Source organism: Nycticebus coucang, chromosome 8, assembly GCF_027406575.1.
Source record: "Nycticebus coucang isolate mNycCou1 chromosome 8, mNycCou1.pri, whole genome shotgun sequence".
Lineage (NCBI taxonomy): Eukaryota > Metazoa > Chordata > Mammalia > Primates > Lorisidae > Nycticebus > Nycticebus coucang.
The window spans coordinates 44,738,499-44,758,138 of NC_069787.1; positions in this window are offsets into that span (position 1 = coordinate 44,738,499).

The following is a 19,640-nucleotide window of genomic DNA, read 5'->3' on the forward strand; positions in this document are numbered from 1 at the left end:
GGCAACCACAAAGGCTGTCTCCTGAAAGGATCACTGGGAACCACAAAGGCTGTCTCCTGCAGGGATCACTGGGAACCATAAAGGCTGTCTCCTGCAGGGATCACTGGAAACCATAAAGGCTGTCTCCTGAAAGGATCACTGGGAACCATAAAGGCTGTCTCCTGCAGGGATCACTGGGAACCATAAAGGCTGTCTTCAACAGGGATCACTGGGACCCATAAAGGCTGTCTCCTGCAGGGATCACTGGGAACCATAAAGGCTGTCTCCTGCAGGGATCACTGGGAACCCTAAAGGCTGTCTCCTGCAGGGATCACTGGGAACCATAAAGGCTGTCTCCTGCAGGGATTACTGGGAACCCTAAAGGCTGTCCCCTGCAGGGATCACTGGGAACCTTAAAGGCTGTCTCCTGCAGGGATCACTGGGAACCATAAAGGCTGTCTCCTGCAGGGATCACTGGGAACACTAAAGGCTGTCTCCTGCAGGGATCACTGGGAACCATAAAGGCTGTCTCCTGCAGGGATCACTGGGAACCATAAAGGCTGTCTCCTGCAGGGATCACTGGAACCAGAAAGGTTGTCTCCTGCAGGGATCACTGGGAACCATAAAGGCTGTCTCCTGCAGGGATCACTGGGAACCATAAAGGCTGTCTCCTGCAGGGATCACTGGGAACACTAAAGGCTGTCTCCTGCAGGGATCACTGGCAACCATAAAGGCTGTCTCCTGCAGGGATCACTGGGAACCATAAAGGCTGTCTCCTGCAGGAATCACTGGGAACCCTAAAGGCTGTCCACTGCAGGGATCACTGGGAACCATAAAGGCTGTCTCCTGCAGGGATCACTGGGAACCATAAAGGCTGTCTCCTGCAGGGATCACTGGGAACCCTAAAGGCTGTCCACTGCAGGGATCACTGGGAACACTAAAGGCTGTCTCCTGCAGGGATCACTGGGAACCATAAAGGCTGTCTCCTGCAGGGATCACTGGGAACCATAAAGGCTGTCTCCTGCAGGGATCACTGGAAACCATAAAGGCTGTCTCCTGAAAGGATCACTGGGAACCATAAAGGCTTTCTCCTGCAGGGATCACTGGGAACCATAAAGGCTGTCTTCAACAGGGATCACTGGGACCCATAAAGGCTGTCTCCTGCAGGGATCACTGGGAACACTAAAGGCTGTCTCCTGCAGGGATCACTGGCAACCATAAAGGCTGTCTCCTGCAGGGATCACTGGGAACCATAAAGGCTGTCTCCTGCAGGAATCACTGGGAACCCTAAAGGCTGTCCACTGCAGGGATCACTGGGAACCATAAAGGCTGTCTCCTGCAGGGATCACTGGGAACCATAAAGGCTGTCTCCTGCAGGGATCACTGGGAACCATAAAGGCTGTCTCCTGCAGGGATCACTGGGAACCATAAAGGCTGTCTCCTGCAGGGATCACTGGGAACCATAAAGGCTGTCGCCTGCAGGGATCACTGGCAACCATAAAGGCTGTCTTCAACAGGGATCACTGGGACCCATAAAGGCTGTCCATTGCAGGGATCACTGGGAACCATAAAGGCTGTCTCCTGCAGGGATCACTGGGAACTTTTGAAGGCTGTCCACAGCAGGGATCACTGAGAACCATAAAGGTTGTCTCCTGCAGGGATAACTGGGAACCATAAAGGCTGTCTCCTACAGGGATCACTGGGAACCCTAAAGGCTGTCTCCTGCAGGGATCACTGGGAGCCATAAAGGCTGTCTCCTGCAGGGATCACTGGGAACCATAAAGGCTATCCACTGCAGGGATCACTGGGACCCACTAAGGCTGTCTCCTGCAGGGATCACTGGGAACTGTTAAAGGCTGTCGACTGCAGGGATCACTGGGAACCATAAAGGCTGTCTCCTGCAGGGATCACTGGGAACCATAAAGGCTGTGTCCTGCAGGGATCACTGGGAACCATAAAGGCTGTCCACTGCAGGGATCACTGGGACCCACTAAGGCTGTCTCCTGCAGGTATCACTGGGAAATGTTAAAGGCTGTCGACTGCAGGGATCACTGAGAACCATAAAGGCTGTCCACTGCAGGGATCACGGGGACCCACTAAGGCTGTCCACTGCAGGGATCACTGGGAACTGTTAAAGGATGTCCAGTGCAGGGAAAAGTGAATTCTGGAGGATGAAGGCCCAGAGCATGAAGACTGGTTCAGGGGTCTGGGTGGAGAATTTAGGGAAATACTACAATCTAGGTACCAACATACTACAAACACATTCCCCTAAATAATTGTTTATATCTGCCCTTGGAAAATATTACTGTTATTATTTCCAATTTTGAAACAACCGACCAATGTTTCAGAGCCCCTAGGAGTAATGCTGGAATATGGATCAAAGCACTTTGATGTGAGGGCCAACATTTCACCATTGCACTGTACTAGAAGGAGGGAAGTAAGAAAAGTTGGAGAAAGGTGTACAAGTACCAACAGCAAATCATTCTGTTTATTAGATGTTACTGTAAGTGTTATCGAACAGGAGAAATTTCTTATTTTTTACCTCCCTGTTCTTTAGCTTTCATGCTTCACGGCAACTTGAATTGGCATTCTTCATACCGGAGATCAGATTCCTATTGTTTTTAATTGAAAATATTACTCAGATAATTATCCATTTACAGGAAACTGTAAGGAATAAAATAGGGAGATGCCACAGGTTATTTTAGTCTCCTTTTGCTGCTGATATACACGACCACGTACTTGGTGGCTTAAATCATCAGAAATTTATTATCTGAAATTTCCAGAGAACATTGATCTAAGGTGGGTTTTGCTAGACTAAAATTAAAGGGATGGCGTGATTGCCTTCTTTCTGTGGACTTTAGGGAAAATCCGTGTCCTTACTCTTTCTGGTTTTGAAGGCCGCCCACATTCCTGGGATTGTGGTCTCTGCCAGTCACTGGATCACTCCAGCCTCTACTTCATTCTCACATCCATTTCTCTTACTTTTCTACCTCCTTTCTTTCCCTTATAAAAACCTTGTGCTTACACTGGACCCACCTGAATGATGCAGGATAATCTCCCCATTGAAAGATCCTTAACTTGATCACATCTGCCAAGTCCCTTTTGCCATCCCAGGGAACATATTCACAGGTTCCAGGGATTAGAACATGGCACTTGGGGGGACCATTTTTCGGCTTGTCACACCTGGTCCCCCTCAATGATGATAACACTTTGCACGATTATAGTGCAATGTCTCAGCCTATTCAATTTGATGCAGTGCACCAATCTTTGATTTCTCCTATCAGGTGTACAGATGTGTCCTATCCACTCCCAAAGTCAGTACATTAAACACAATGCTACCTCATGTTGCTCATTTATAACCACACCACCCTCCTTCCTGATCTTTCCCTCATTTCTAACCCCTGAATCACTCACTTGTTATCTATTCTAAACTTTTTTCCATTTCAAAAATATTATATAGATAAAATCACATATGGTATAACCTTGCAACCTTTGGGTTTAACCTTTTTCATTAAGCATAATTCCTGAGAGAAGCATCCAAATAGTTATTTGTGTCAACACTTCTTTTCTTCTCACTGCTGAGCTTTGGTAACTAGCACATACCGCACACTTTTTAACCAGTCACACGGAGAAGGATATCTGAAGCTTTTACTCTGGGGTTATTATACAGGAAACTGCTATGAATATCTGCGTCCAGGTTTCCTTGTAAATATACGTTTTCATTTTTCTAAGATAAATGCCAAGAGGAGAATTGTTACATTCTGAGGCTACATGTTTGGTGTACAAGAAACTGACAAACTGTCTGCTGTAACAGAATGGCTATACCATTCTGCATTCTTACCAACAATATGGGAGTGGCCCTACTTCTCTGCATTCTTGGCAACATTTTGTGTTGTCACTTTTTTTTATTTTAGCCATTCTGATAGGTGGGATGGGTATGTAGTGATATCTCATTGGTTTTAATTTGGATTTTTCTAAAGGCTAATAGCATGGGCTGTATTTTTACATTCTTATTTGCTATCTGTATATCCTCTTCAGTGAAAACTCTTTTGATGTTTTCATTTTTAACTGGATTGTTTATGGCTTTTGTCCCTGTGTTTTAATATTGAGGCTTAGGGATTCTTTACCTGTTTTGGATACTAGTCTTTTAGGTATGTGTTTGCAAATATTTTCTCCCTATATCGGTAGTTTGTTTCTTCCTATATCCACATCTATATCAGGACTTTTATAGAGCAAAAGGTTTCAATTTTAATGAGGTCTGATTTACAAAAAGTTTCTTTTGATTCATTGTGCTTTTGTTGTCCAGACTAAAAACTCTTTGATTGGACCTAGATCCTAAAGATTTTCTCTTAGTGTTTCTTTTATAAACCTCTTAAAGGGTTTATATTTTGTGTTTTAAATGGAAGTGTCAATATATGACCCCTTCCATAGCATTTTATCATTTAACTCTTGCATAGAGTGTGACACTTGGGTGGGGCTTTATTATTCTGCCTATGGATGTCCAATTACTTTGACTGCATTTGTATTAAAGTTTCTCTATCCTTCACTGATTTGCTTTGTACTGATGTCAAAAATCTGTTGGCCATATGGTTTTGGGCTATTTCTAAGTTCTCTCTTCTATTCCTTTGATCTATGCCTCAATCCCCCTCTCATACAGCACTGACTTTAATATTGTAAGCCTAAATATCGAGTAAAATAATCCCTCCCACTTTCAATTTTGTCAGAATGATTTTACTTATTCTAGAACCTATACTTTTTCATACACATTTTAGAAAAAGCCTATCCATGCTTACATTATAATAAAACTTGTGATTCAGATAGTTATTGCAACTAAATCTGCTTCCAAATTTGGGGAGAACTGACATCTTCACCATGTTGAGTCTTCCCAAGCATGAACACAATATGTCTCTCCGTTTGGATAAACACATTCCTTGAATCTTTTTAATCAACATTTTGTAATAGTCAGCACACACACCCTGCACATTTTGTTTAATAGTGTACCTAAGAATTTTCTTATCTTTAGAGGGGTTGTAAATAGTACTATGTTTTTAATTTCAGTTTCCAATGTTTATTGCTAGTATATGGAAATGTGATGAATTTTTATGAGTTGACCATGTATCTTGAAATCTAGCTGAATTCATTTTTTAATTATAGAAGTTTTTCTATATTATTTTGATTTTTTTATTTCTCCCTTTCTCACCTGTGTGCATTACTACAGTAGCTAACACCTCCATACAACATGGAATAAAAGCGGTAAAGGTGAGTATCCTTGTCTACTCTTCAATCTCAAGGGAAAAGTGTTCAGTTTTCCCCAAACAAGAATGACGGTAGCTGTAGGTGTTTTATTGTTTCTCATTATTAAATTGAAATGTTCCCCCCTGTATTGCTAATTTCCTGGGTATCTTTAATGTGAAAAAGTGTTTAATTTTCTTTATGCTTTTTTTCTGCATCAACCAATAGGATTATATAACTGTTCATTAACTTGTTACGTGATGGACTTTTCTCTTTCTTTTTTTGAAGAAATATAATAAAATTTGTATCGTGATGAGAAGCTGTCAACTTAAACAGCAGCAAATGGAGAGAACAAGGACATTTCCTGTTATAATAAGTCTACATAACCTTCATAATATACTATGCAGTAGGCATTTTCAATATGTGACTGTCAGTCTAGAACTGCCAAATACTTTTTCATTTAACCTAATACAACTGCATAGCTACTAAAAAGAAATGCATTAAGAAAGCATGAAAACTTTGTTGAAAAAGCAAAACCTGAAGGGAAGGAATATAGAAATTATGAAGTTATGCAGAACACTTAATGTAATTAAGTGTATGTTCATATCTTTATAGGAATATAAAACCCAATCATTTGCAGAATTGACTCAGATTGCTGAAATACTATATACACTTTAAACCTCTACATAAGCATTTTAGACCTACTTTTTGATCCACTATTCCCACTTCTAGGTATGTACTCAAAGGAAATGACTTCTATTTATACAAAATAAGTTATGAAAACTTTTCTGCAGTGGTAACTGCATACCAGTAAGACCAAAACAAACATAAATCAAGCAATGGAGCGTTCTCAAAGCTGTGGTGTTTGAAGACTACAAACTGCTAATTCTATATAGAATGGGTTTTGTTATTGTTGTTGTTACATGAAATTCAACTTCACTCATAAATTGAGATATACAGAGATCAAATTAAATGGTTGCTCCACAGCCAAGGAATAAATAGACAACCTACCAAAAGAGGAAACAATATGCACATGCTGTTCATCCGATACAGAGCAGATGACCAAAATCTACAAAGAACTCAAGCAAATAAGTAAGGAAGAAATCAAACAACTCCATCAAAAAAAGGGCAAAAGACTTGAGCAGAAAGTTTTCAATTGAAGATAGTTTAATGGTCAAGAAACACATGAAAAAAAGGCTCATTGTCTCTAATCATCAGGTAGTTGCAAATAAAAACCACAGGGAGATATCACCCAATTCTAGGGAGAATGGTTTATAATAAGCTTAATCAGAAATGAAAAGGGTAACATTGCAGAAATGCAGACTGCAGAAATAAACACCATTCATGAATACTAGATCAATCACTATGCACATAAGGTAGAAAACAGACATTTTCAGACATACAGTTGGATGATGGTTTGCCTTGCTAACATATTAATGTTGATATGTGGAATTTCTTTTCAAACATATTATTTTAAAAACTATAAGCATTTGTTGTTAAGTTCACAGAAACAAAATTATGTTCAAATTCTCAGGAATTTTGGACTAACCATAACATTGTCAGTTATATTTAAATTTTGATGGCAAGTTTGTTACCTCACTTTAGTGGGGCCTTCCCCTTCCCCTCAGTTCTGAGAGAATACAATATGTATAGAAAAACATTAACAATTTCAAAATTTTCATTAAAAAAATCATCCATGGGGCGGCGCCTGTGGCTCAAGGAGTAGGGCGCTGGTCCCATATGCCGGAGGTGGCGGGTTCAAACCCAGCCCTGGCCAAAAAAAAAAAAAAAAAATCATCCATGAATACTAGATAAATCGCTATGCACATAATCTAGATAACAGAGAGAAAATAGAAAAGTTCCTAGAAACACACAACCTCCAACACTGAACCAGAAAGAAAGAAAACTGAGCAGACCAAAAAAAAGAAAGAAAAGTGAGATTAAACCAGTAAGGAAAAATCTAGTCAAAAAAGAGAAGCCCTGCACAAGATATGTTCATAACTGAATTCTGTCAAACCTACAATGAATACCGGGCACATATAACGTAGAAATTACTCCATAATATTGAGAAAAAGGGAAACCCCCCCAACTCATTCTATGAAGCTAATGTTATAGTCATACAAAAGCCAGGGAAAGACACAATGATAACAAAAGAAAAGTAGAAACCAATATCCCTTATGAATACAGGTGCAAAAACCCTCAAAAAAACAAAAACTAGCAGTCTGAATAAAACAGTATACTAAGGGTGGTGCCTGTGGCTCAACAGAGTAAGGCGCCGGTCCCATATGCCGGAGGTGGAGGGTTCAAACCCAGCCCCAGCCAAAAAAAAAAGTATACTAAAAAAAAAAAAAATGAAGCGCCAAGATGACTTCATTCCATATGCAAGGATAGCAAACAAGGCATGACAAAAACCCTGAACAAACTAGGCATGGAAAGAAAATATCTCAGAATTATAAAAGTCATATTTGGAAAACACACAACTAACATATTCAATGGAGAAAAGTTGAAAGCATTGCCCATAAGAACTGGAGTAAGACAAGTATTCCCACTATCACCACTCTTTTTTGACATAGTGCTAGAAGCCCCAGGCAAGATAAAAAAGAGGAGAATATTAAGGGTATGCAAACTGGTAAAGTGGAGGTCAAACATCACTTTTTCCCAATGATATAATCTTGTACGTAGAAAACCCAAAGGTTCTACCAAGAGTCTTCTGGAATTAATAAATAAATTAAGCAAAGTCTTAGAATAAGAAGCCAATATACATAAATTAATACCATTTCTATATAACAATGACAGTCAAGCCAGGAGTCAAATCAAAGACTAAGTAACATTCATAAAAACAAAAACAAAATAAAATAAGTAGGGATATACTTACACACAAGAGAGTAAAATTTCTCTAACATGGAAAACAATAAAACTCGGAACAAAAAAGTTGAGAGGATATAAACAAATATCCTGACTTAGTAGAAACAATAATGTTAAAATATCAATACTACCTAAAGTGATTAATAAATGCAATGCAATCTCCATCAATTTGCCAAAGTCATAATTCACAGATAAAGAAAAAAATATATTTTATACTTTGTTTGGAGCCATAAAAGAGCCTGAATCTTAACCAAAAGAACAAATCTGTAGGACTCCCAGTGCCACACTTGCAGCCATACTATGAAACTATAGCCTTGTCCTTTAACAAAAACAGCATGGTATTTCTACAAAAATATGGAAATACACCAATGGAACAGAGGACCCAGATATAAAACCACCTACCTTCAACAAAGTTATCTTTGACAAAGCAGGCAGTAACATACACTGGGGAAAAGAAGCCTTATTTAATAAATGGCTCTGGGAAAATTGGATTGTTACATGCACCAGAATGAAGTAGGACCACTAGTCCTCATCACTCAAACTCAGGATATACAAAAGATTTATGGCACTTTCCTCTAAGTATTCTAGAGCAAAATGTAGAAAAAGCTCTTCTAAATATGATTCTAGGCAAAGAATTTGAGAAAAAGACCCCAAAGGCAATCATGACAAAACCAAAACTGGGATTTGTTTCAGCTAAAAAGTGTCTGCACTGCTACAGACACAATTAACAGATCAAAATAGACAACCAACAGAATGGAAGAAATATTCACAAATTACACTTCCAATAAAGGACTAGTAACTAGAATTTACAAATAACTCAAGCAACCAACAGGAAAACACAAACCATCTTATAAACAAGTGGGCAAAAAACATGAAAAGACAATTCTCAAAATAAGAAAAAATGGTCATTAAACATGTGAAAAAATATTCAATTTCATGACCTATTAGGGTAATGCAAATTAAATTCACAATGACATTATCACCTTACTCCAGTTACAATGGAATTTATTAAAATTTCCAAATCAATAGGTGCTGACATGGACACAGAGAGAAAGGCATTTTTGTATGCTGTTGGTTAGAGTGCAAATTTGTAAAACTTCTATGACAATGAGAATGAAGTTTTCTCAAAGAACTAAAAGTAGACCTACAATTTGACCCAGCAGTCCCACTACTGGTTATTTTCCCCAAAAGAAGAGAAACGATTTTACCAAAAAGATACCTGCATTTGAACGATTATTGCAGCACAATTCATTATTGCCAATATGTGGAAACAAACCAAGTGCTGACAAATTCATGAGTGGACTAATTAAATGTTGTATATGTATTCCATGGAGTACTAATCAACCACAAAAAATGATAAATTAATACCTTTTACAACAATCTGTATGGCACCAGAGACCATCCTTCTAAGTGAAATATCTCAAGAATGAAAAACACCACATACAGTCACTATTAAATTGGAGCTAACTGATGAGCTCACATATGCATAGAAGGAAGTAAAAGTCTGTGGAAATCAACCAAGGGAAAGGGGTAGAGGGAAGGAGGCAAATGGACTAAGCCAACCTAGTGGGTACTGTGAATACCTTATGAGTGATGGGCATACCTATAGTCAGGACTGTAGCATCACAAAAATGATCCATGTAACGTGAAATATTTTTACACCAGTAATACGTTGAAACAAAATAATCCATTCATTTTTGTGAAAATATAAAAAATCTTCTAATCTGCTTTCCCCCAGATGAGGACATAGGAGAAGGTAGCCACCTGTGATCTAGAAAGGGAGCCCTCGCCAGGAACCTGATTGGATGGCACCCTGATATTGGACTTCTGAGTCTCCAGAACTGTGAGAAGATAAATTTCTGTGGTTTAAGCCACCTGGTGTATAGTATTTTGTTATGAAAGCCCAAGCAGGCCAATGAATAAACTACATGCCTGCTTTGTAGTTTTGCCCAGGGGAGCCAATGAATCTTTTAAAAGACAAAACAAAAGAAAACCCATCAATACCTAAATTGTCAGGATTAGTTTGGAAGGCTATACAAAAGTCAGCTTCCTTCAATTCATTTCAGCCCAGACTCTTGAGACTAGAGAAGTCCAGTCCAGTGTTTTATACCTCTTCTCCACTGAGAGGAAGAAGGCAAGAGAAAAAGGAGAGAAAAGAACATGAGCTCATGCGTCCCTCCCTGCTGTGGTACTATGATGGGGTGGCAGCAGTACTCAGTCAGTGACCAACAGGATCATCAGACCTTTAGGGTATACTTATCAGGAAGATGTTTTTAAAGCAGTAACAACAAATTCAAATGCCAGTCATTGGTACATGTATATCAAGTACTATGTTATAACAGTTTACTGTAGCAGTGAGTAGAGTTCACTGTTTTAAGCACTTAGGCATCCAGGAAAATTGTTATGGCAAAATATTGAAAAACAGATCACTACAGATACCATTTTAGAAAGAAACAGTAAAGAGATAATTTGGCACTGTAGAAAACATGTTTCTCACAAACAGTTCACAAGTTCTTACCACTGAAATCATATAGTAAATAAACCTGAGATCACCGATCTTCTGGGAAATAAAGGTAATTTTTAAAGTGTTAGTGTAAATTCTGTAAATTATTTTCAGTAGATAAACGTTTGACAGCCTACTATTGGCTAATACTTTGAATCACAATTTTTTCCTTTAAATCAGAATTTTGATATATACGATTTGTTTACTCAAAGGTAAAACAAACCAAAACCAAATTATATATGGCTTCTCCATTATACTTAACTATGCCTTACCTAGTAAAGAAAATGGTAGCTTCTGCATCTGTAGTTTGGGGTTGAAGTGCATCTCTAACATACTTCAAATCTTGAATGCTTCTAAGTTCTGGTAACCCTGAAGGAATCATCTGTAGAAGAAAAAGAAAATGTTCTGTGGGTTATATTGTTTTTAAATCTGTTCCCCACCCCTTCCCGCTGGCTAGTTAAGTAATCAGAACTAAAGCAAACAAAAACAATCACAGTTTTGAGCAGTACCTAAGTAATGAGAAAGTCAAGGCCAAGGAAGTCAAGTGATTTGTTGGAAGTCACAAAGCCAGTTATGGAATAAAAGCAGTAAAAGCCAGACCTCCTTTTGTCTAGGCCTCTGTATTTTTTTATATTTTTGGCAGGGCTGGGCCTGAACCCACCACCTCCGACATATGGGGCCTGGGGCCGGCACCCTATCCCTTTGAGCCACAGGTACCACCCTGTCTAGGCCTCTGTTTTGTTTGTTTGTTTTTTTTTTTTTTGCAGTTTTTGGCCCGGGCTGGGTTTGAACCCGGCATTTGGGGCTGGCGCCCTACTCCTTTGAGCCACAGGCACTGCCCTAGGCTCTGTTTTTATTACCACATTAATTTCAGTCACAATAATCATACTGGGGTTTTTTGATTCTATGTTTTACTTTTTACCTATATATGACATATATCCAGAAAACTACAGAAATCTTTAGTGTATAGCTTAAACAATGTTTACCATCTGAACACAGCCAATCAGGACATCAGCAAAAAATAAAAAAAAATAAAAAAAAAATCTTCTAATCTATTTTCAGTCCATAAATACCCAGATGGGTTTTAAAAAGAATGAAGAAAGGGAGGCTCCATGATGACAGACTAGAGACATTTCTTCATCAGCTGATCTCAGTCAAATTGATGAGCGGAGTCTCTAGGTGCCTCCATCTGGATTGTCCTGTCCAGAAACAACATTGCAAAGGCACAGTGAGACAGAATGGAGCACCAGGAGCAAAACGTTAAGAAGGGTGAGAGGCACGCATGAAAAGCAGATGCAAAGGACTGCAGCAACCCAGGGAGAGAGCCTGCATGTGGAATCCCTGGGGGATCAATTTTGCAGGTGATTTCCCCACACCGCACCATAGCATTCTGTAGGAGTGGACGGGGGATTGAACTGAACTCTGAGAGGGCCTGTCCATCCATGCCTGAAGACTGATATGAAACAAGCAGGAATATACGTTCCACAGGACGTTCAGGTGCACAGAAGCTGGCCTTTTGTTGAAGGGTTGGAGAGAGTATATTCTGCCTCTTAGGGACAAAGCCAGAGGCCTGAACCCAGGCTATCATTTTAGTGCCACTGGCTGGGCAGATCTGGTCCTGAAGCCTGTTCAGTGGGAGGCATGGCAGCCTGGTCCCCATTGCCTAGGGAGACTGACAGGGCAGGTGTGGATAATGCTAAAACCTTGAGCTGGCGGACACCCGAGGGAGCCAAGCTTGGAGCAGCCTCACAGTATCCCATTATGTTAATGCTTCTGACTCCAGCAGTTGGAGCTACCCCAGGGCTGACTTCCTTGAACACACGGGCAGAGGTGAGCAGATTATGCCTACGACACTGCTCCATCTGTGGCTGCAGGGAACGGTTTGGATGGCAGAGTCTTCCCAGCCTCCCCACCTCATAGTCTGGCAAAAGCTTCAGGAATTTGCCTCTACCACCCCCATGGGGATTCACCTCTCATACAGTTAGCTATCAAGCCCAGAATAACGTCAATTAATCAGGAAAACAAGACTGGATCTCTTTGGCAACTAGCTGATAACATCCCACCTCTACCACAAGCAGAATACAGAGTACTGGGGGTTTTTTCCCCCTCTTAACCAAGTAGTGCCACCTGTTGTCATTAGAAAGAAAAGGTTTATTCTTTTTCTTTTGCTTTTCCTAATCCTGGAGCATTACTTACGGACCAAGCAATACATGTATTTTTAATTTTTTTCCTTTTTTTTAACTTTATTGTTTTTTTCTTTTTTTAACTTTATACTTTTTCTATTCTCCATTTCTTTTTCCTTTTTTTTTGTTTCTTTTTCTACTTTTCTCATCTTTCTCTCATAAATCCCTTAAGTAACAATCAAGATAATCTCTCTCTTTTGAGTGTGTTTTGTGTTTGGTTTTTTGGAACACCATTTCTCTAAGGCCTCCATGGCAGTGTTGCAGCAATGGTCTGGCTCATGGTGGCCTTCAACACCTGGATTTGGAAATCCCTGGTTCTGCTTTGACCTCCTGAGGGTTGCAACAGCTGTTTCTCACTAAAGTTCATGTTTTTGTTTGTTTTTTCCATATTTGATGGAAGTAGGGTCTCACTCTGGATAAAGCTGGTCAGAATCATCTAACTTTGGGTAATACACCTGCCCTAGAGCCCCCAGATCACTGATAATTGCTGGTATGCTTCACTATGCATGGCCTGTTCCAATTATCATCATTAGCTTTCTTCTTTTTATCTCTCATTTTCTCATTCTTTTACTCTCCTTCCTTTTCATTTTTTAATCCTGGTACCAAAAGGCAACTTTAATCTCAAAGCACAGAAACAAAGAGGCTTAAGGAGAACTAGGAAGTGCGAAAAGTTAAGTAGGGGAAGGAAGTAACAAGAAGTAACAACACATGCAGATGATCCAACAAATAAAAATTATATCAACTTGAAAAACTAGAATAGACCAATCCTGCAAGGGATTACCAAACTGCTGTCAAAGATGAAAAGACAAAAAGAATTTAGATTATAGATGTCCAAAGTGATGAAGAGAATTAAAGGGCAAGTGGAAAGTCACCAAACAGAAATAAAAAAACTGACCCAACAAACAATCAAAAGACATGATGAAATTAGAAAAGAGTTCAAGTATTGAAGGAGTCATTCAAGGAGTTCAAAAATGCAATAGAAAATTGCAATAACAGCATAAACCTTGAAGAAGAAAGAATCTTAGAACTTGAAGACAAGGCTCTTGAGCTAACTCAGTTATTTAATGAGGCAGAAAAGAGGAGAGTAAAGGTCAGGTGTGATGGCACACACCTGTAATCCTAGCACTCTGTGAGGCCAAGGAGGGTGGATTGCTTGAGCTCACAGGTTTGAGACCAGCCTGAGCCACAGTGAGACCTCATCTCTAAAAATAGGCATTGTGGCGGGCGCCTGTAGTTCCACCTACTTGGGAGGCTGAGGCAAGAGGATTGCATGAGCCCGAGAGTTTGAGGTTCCTATTAGCTATGACACCACGGCACTCTACCTCAGGTGACAAAGTGACAGTCTATCTCAAAAAACAAAACAAACAAATCCAAGAGAGTAAAAGAATAGCAATCTGAGAGAATTATGGGATTTTATAAAGTTTATAAACATACAAATTATAGGCACAGAAGACCTATTGGAGGATATCATAAATGAAAAATGTTTAAGTATTACCAAAGATTCAGAGATACTCCGTTGATAAATATCAAATCCCAGTTTATCTCAATTCGAACAGACCATCTTCTAGACACATTGTAAAAAACTTGGCCAAAATGAAATAGAAAATTTTAAAGGCCACCAGGAATAAGCACCAGTTGACCGACCTACAAGGGCAATTCCATCAGAGTGACAGCAGATTTCTCAGCTGAAAAACAAGCTAGAATAGACAGGACTCTCATTTGCAATATACTCAAACACAACAACTTCCTGCCTAGGATTCTGTATTCTACAAAACTAAGTTTCATATTCAATGGATACATGAAATGTTTTCCCTGCAAGCAAACGTTGAAGAAATTTGCCACTATAAGACCACGTTGAAGAACTTTGCCACTATAAGACCACCTGTCCAGGAAGTATTCCACAGTAATATTACACATCGAACATAACAATGTACCACAAGCAAAGACACACAGAAATTAAAGGTCATAGCCTAACTTCCTCAATGTTACAAGTGATCAATGTAGGTGGCAACCTTCACAAAAGACAAACACAAATCCATCATAGTCAAGCCATAGTGAATGGCTTGAATTACCCACTGATGAGACACAGACCAGATGACTGGATCAAAAGCACAAGCCAACTATATGCTGTCCTCAGGTAACATATTTAGCAGCTAAGGACAAAACGAGACTCAGGTTGAGGGATTAGAAATCAATATTTCAGGCAGATGGAAATCAAAAGAAAGCAGGGGTCACAATTTCAAGATACATTGGGCTTCAAACCACAAAAGATAAGGAATGATAAAAATAAAGTACTCTATTTTCTTGTCAAGGGAACAATACCAGAAGACATCTCAAGCCTAAGTCTTTATGCACCCAAATTAATTAAATGTTTCCAGATTTACAAAATGAACTCTAACAAGTCTGAACAATATAATATCCTACAACAGCATAATTTCTGGGGACTTCGCACCCTATTGACAGAACTGGACAGACCCTCCAAACACAAACTGAGCAAAGAAACGATCGAATTTAACATGACTCTACAAAACATACCACCCCAATATTACCAAATACACATTCTTCTCATTAGCTCATGAATAATTTTCCAAAACTGACCACATCCTAAGACACAAATCAAACCTCGCCTAATTTAAAAGAATAGAAATTATACCTTGTAGCTTACAGATTACTATGGAATCAAGGTCGAACTCATTTCCAACAAAAACTTTCATTCCCAAAATCATAAAAAACTAAACGATCTTACGCGAAACACAACTATTTCAAGGAGAAGACAAAGGAGAAAAATCATTAGATTTGTCTAACAAAATGATGATGAAAAACCTCTGGATACTGAGAAAGCAGTCATAAGAGGGAAATGTATTGCATTACATGCCCTCAGCCAATAATTTAAAAAGCACAAATCAACAATCTAATGCATCATTTCTAGGAACTGGAAAAGGAAGAGCTATCCAATCCCAAACCTAGCAGAACGAAAGAACCAAAATCGGAGCAGAAGAAAATGAAATTGAGAACAAAAGAACCATTCAGGAGATTAAGAAAACAAAAAGTTGGTTCCTTAAAATAAATAAAATTGATAAAAATAAAAAAATTGATGAAACTTTGGCTAGTCTAACTAGAAACAGAAAAGTAAGATCTCTAATAACCTCACTGAGAAATGAAAGAGGGAAAAGAAGAATAGATGTCACAGAAATACAAGAGATTATCTCTGATTGCTACAAAAATTGCTATGCCCAGAACTTTAACATTGTGGAGGAAATGGACTAATACCTGGAATCATACTACCTACCTAGACTTAACCAGGAAGAATTAGAACTCTTGAACAGACCGATATCAAGCACAGTAATTGCAAAAATAAAATAGCTTCTAACAACGGCAACAAAAAGTCCTGGACCAGATGATTTTACACCAGAATTTAAACAAACATTCAAAGAAGAGCTCATACCTATGCTGTAGAATCCATTCAAAAACACTGAGAAGGAAAGAACACTCCCAATTCATCCTCTGGAGCAAATATCTTCCTGATACCAAAACCATAAAAAGGACCCATAAAGAAAAACACACACACACCCCAATTTCACTAATGAATACAATCCAACAATACTCAAAATCCTAGCAAATAGAATACAGGTGTGGGACCGCGCTGCGGCGGGTGACAATGGTCCCCACGTCAGTCTCACCTCACGGGCTGCCGTGGTGACAACCGCTGCGGCTCCCCCGTTTTCGGCTTCCCGGTTCTTCGCCGCCTTTGCCTCCAGCAGCCCCGCGTCCCGGCAAAGTCTCGGCGTCCGTCAGCCGCTGCCTGCCCGACTGCGCGCCACGTGACCGCGTCAAGTGACCCGGCGCTGGAAGACCGCGTCCCCGCGCACGTCGGCCGGCCCAGGCGCCTCAGGCCAGCGCGGGCACAGTGGCCCTGGGCTAGGAGACGGTGCTCGCCACAGCCCTAGTGCCGGCCCTTCACGGGGACCCACGCCGACGCGGTCCTCCAGAGCCTGCGCGACCGGCAGAAGCTGGAGGCGGTGTTAGGGACCCTGGGACGAGCCTGCCGGGTGCCGCAGCGCACTCACACCAGGCCCAGCTTAGGCGAAGTGCGCGCGCGGGTGCGCGAGGTACTGCGCCTGGTGCGGCGGCTGCCCGGTCTGAGCCAGGCCCTGCGGGAGGCCGAGGCGGACGGCTCCGCCTGGACCCTACTGCAGGACCAAGCCGCGCCGTTGCGTGCCCAGCAGGCCTAGCGGTTGCAACCGCTGACCCAGGCCGTCTATCTGGACGAGGCGCGGCGGAGGCTGGAGAGGGTCCGGCACCGCCAGCTGAGTCTTCGCGAGAGGGCTCGGGAACGGAAGACCGAGCTGGAGGAGGAGGCCAAACTATCCGGCCCCGGCAGCGCGCGGCGCGGGGGATGGATGCTGTGCCAGGAACGGTCGTCGCGCGCGGTCAGGCTGGCCAGACAGGCCCCGGACGGACGCACAGCTCACAGCGCTGGGTCACGTGAGCCGTTTCGGCTCCCCGGTGCCTCGCCGCCTCGCTGCCTCGGCCTCCAGCAGCCCCGCGTCCGGGCAAAGTCTCCGCGTCTGTCAGCCGCCTCATGCCCGACTGCGCGCCACGTGACCGCGCCACGTGACCCAGCGCTGTGAGCTGTGCGTCCGGGTCCCGTCTGGCCGGCCTTACGCGCGCGACGACCGTTCCTGGCACAGCATCCATCCCCCGCGCCACGCGCTGCCGGGCCGATAGTTTGGCCTCCTCCTCCCTATCGACCTTCAGTTCCCGAGCCCTCTCGCGAAGCCTCAGCTGGCGGCGCTGGACCCTCCAGCCTCCGCCGCGCCTCGTCCAGATAGGCGGCCTGGGTCAGCGGTTGCAGTAGCTCGGCCTGCTGGGCACGCAGCGGCGCGGCTTGGTCGTGCAGTAGGGTCCGGCTCCGCCGCACCAGGCGCAGTACCTCGCGCACCCGCGCGCGCACTTCGCCTAAGCTTGGCCTGGCGTGAGTGCGCTGCAGCACCCGGCAGGCTCGTCGCGGGGTCCCGAACACCGCCTCCAGCCACTGCCGGTCGCGCAGGCTCTGGAGGATCACGTTGGCGTCGGTCCCCGGGAAGGGCGGGCACTGGGGCTGTGGCGAGCACCGCCTCCTGGCCCAGGGCCACTGTGGAGCCCGCGCTGGCCTGAGGCGCCTGGGCCGTCCGACGTGTGCGGGGACGCGATCTTCCAGCGCCGGGTCACGTGACGCGGTCACGTTGCGCGCAGTCGGGCAGGCGGCGGCTGACGGAGGCGGAGACTTGGCCGGGACGCGGGGCTGCTGGAGGCAAAGGCGGCGAGGAAACGGGGAGCCACAGCGGTTGTCACCACGGCAGCCGGTGAGGTGAGACTGATGAGGGGACCGTTGTCACCCGCCTCAGCGCGCCCGGGCGCTTGGACCGTCCCACACCTGTATTCTATTTGCTAGGATTTTGAGTATTGTTGGATTGTATTCATTAGTGAAAATGGGGGCGGGGGGTGTTTTTCTTAATGGGTCCTTTTTATGGTTTTGGTTTCAGGAAGATATTTGCTCCAGAGGATGAATGTTTTGACCTATTAGGAACGTGGAATACTTATTTGGGGGGAAATGTAATCTTTTAAGACTCCAGAATGCGGGACACCTGGCTAAGGTCAAACTTCTCCCAGAGCCGTGTAAAGACGTTTTAAGGTGCTGGTAATCGGTGCTTATTAGAAAAGCATATGTTACTCCTGTTACACTATCCTAAATCTGGAAAAAATGGAAATTATTTTTCACGTGAGAAAAGGGCAGACAGATTTGATTTTTTTCCCTCCTCTATGTTGGTACTCTAATGTCACAGACATCAGATCATCTATTTGGAATCCAATTAGTGAATATTTAGGGCTCTGATCTTCCCCTAGTAATCCTGAAAACATGACTGTTCTATATAGCAAGGATTTAACATGGATTTTCTAGCTGGCAAGTGTGCCAGAAATATCAGATTATGCATGACAACAGAAGCTTCCCGCTTTCCCAGCTGGGATCCTCCAGGACAGAAACTACCTGCTGTCCTTATTTGACTTTTTAGAAGCGCTGCATGAGGCCCCCAGCCAGATGATTCCAGGCCAGTGAGCTAACACCCTGGTCTTGTTTCCTGAGGCTTTCTGGTCGATGTATATCAAAGGTGTGACTGAAAACCTCCCACCTAAAGACAGTTTTTTCACTTTGGCTGCTAAGTGTTTTCTGTCTTCTAGGAGTGCCTGAGATATAACTGAAGATCTTCTATTTCATTGGGTTAAAAAAAAATAAAAAAAGAACAAAGTCATATCATTGAAACATTACTTGCTTCATTTTAATTTTACAAGCAATTCTCAAGTTTCTATAGTGTATTTACTCTCCAAAGGTGAAAAGGAAATGCAAGTGATTTAGAAACTCCTTTACACTCAAATTAGAGAGGCTATGTTCAGCAGTGAAAAGGAAGTCATCCTGTGATTGAAGTGATCAAGATGAGTGGTGGGATAAACAGGGAAGTTTCCTGTCAGTAACAGAGGTTGTATTTTCTTTTTTAAAAAATTCTTTACTAAATCATAGCTGTGTATATTAATGCATTTATGAGCTACAATGTGCTGATTTGATATACGATGTGGAATGCTTACATCTTGCCCAAGTTATATGCTTTAAACATTGTCAGTTAAATTTTCCGAGGTCACAGGATATTCTCATTTTAAAGTACTGTGGGACATGTCTGTGGATCCTTCCACTGCTGGGTAGAGTAGAATGTATAAACAAAAGGGCTGGGACAGTAAGAGGGAGATTATCAAGTGAGACTTGGCAGGATCTAGCTTGATTACCCTAGAGATTCATAACACAGAACAACAGGGTCCAAGAGCCTCTGTGAAAAAAGACAACGGTA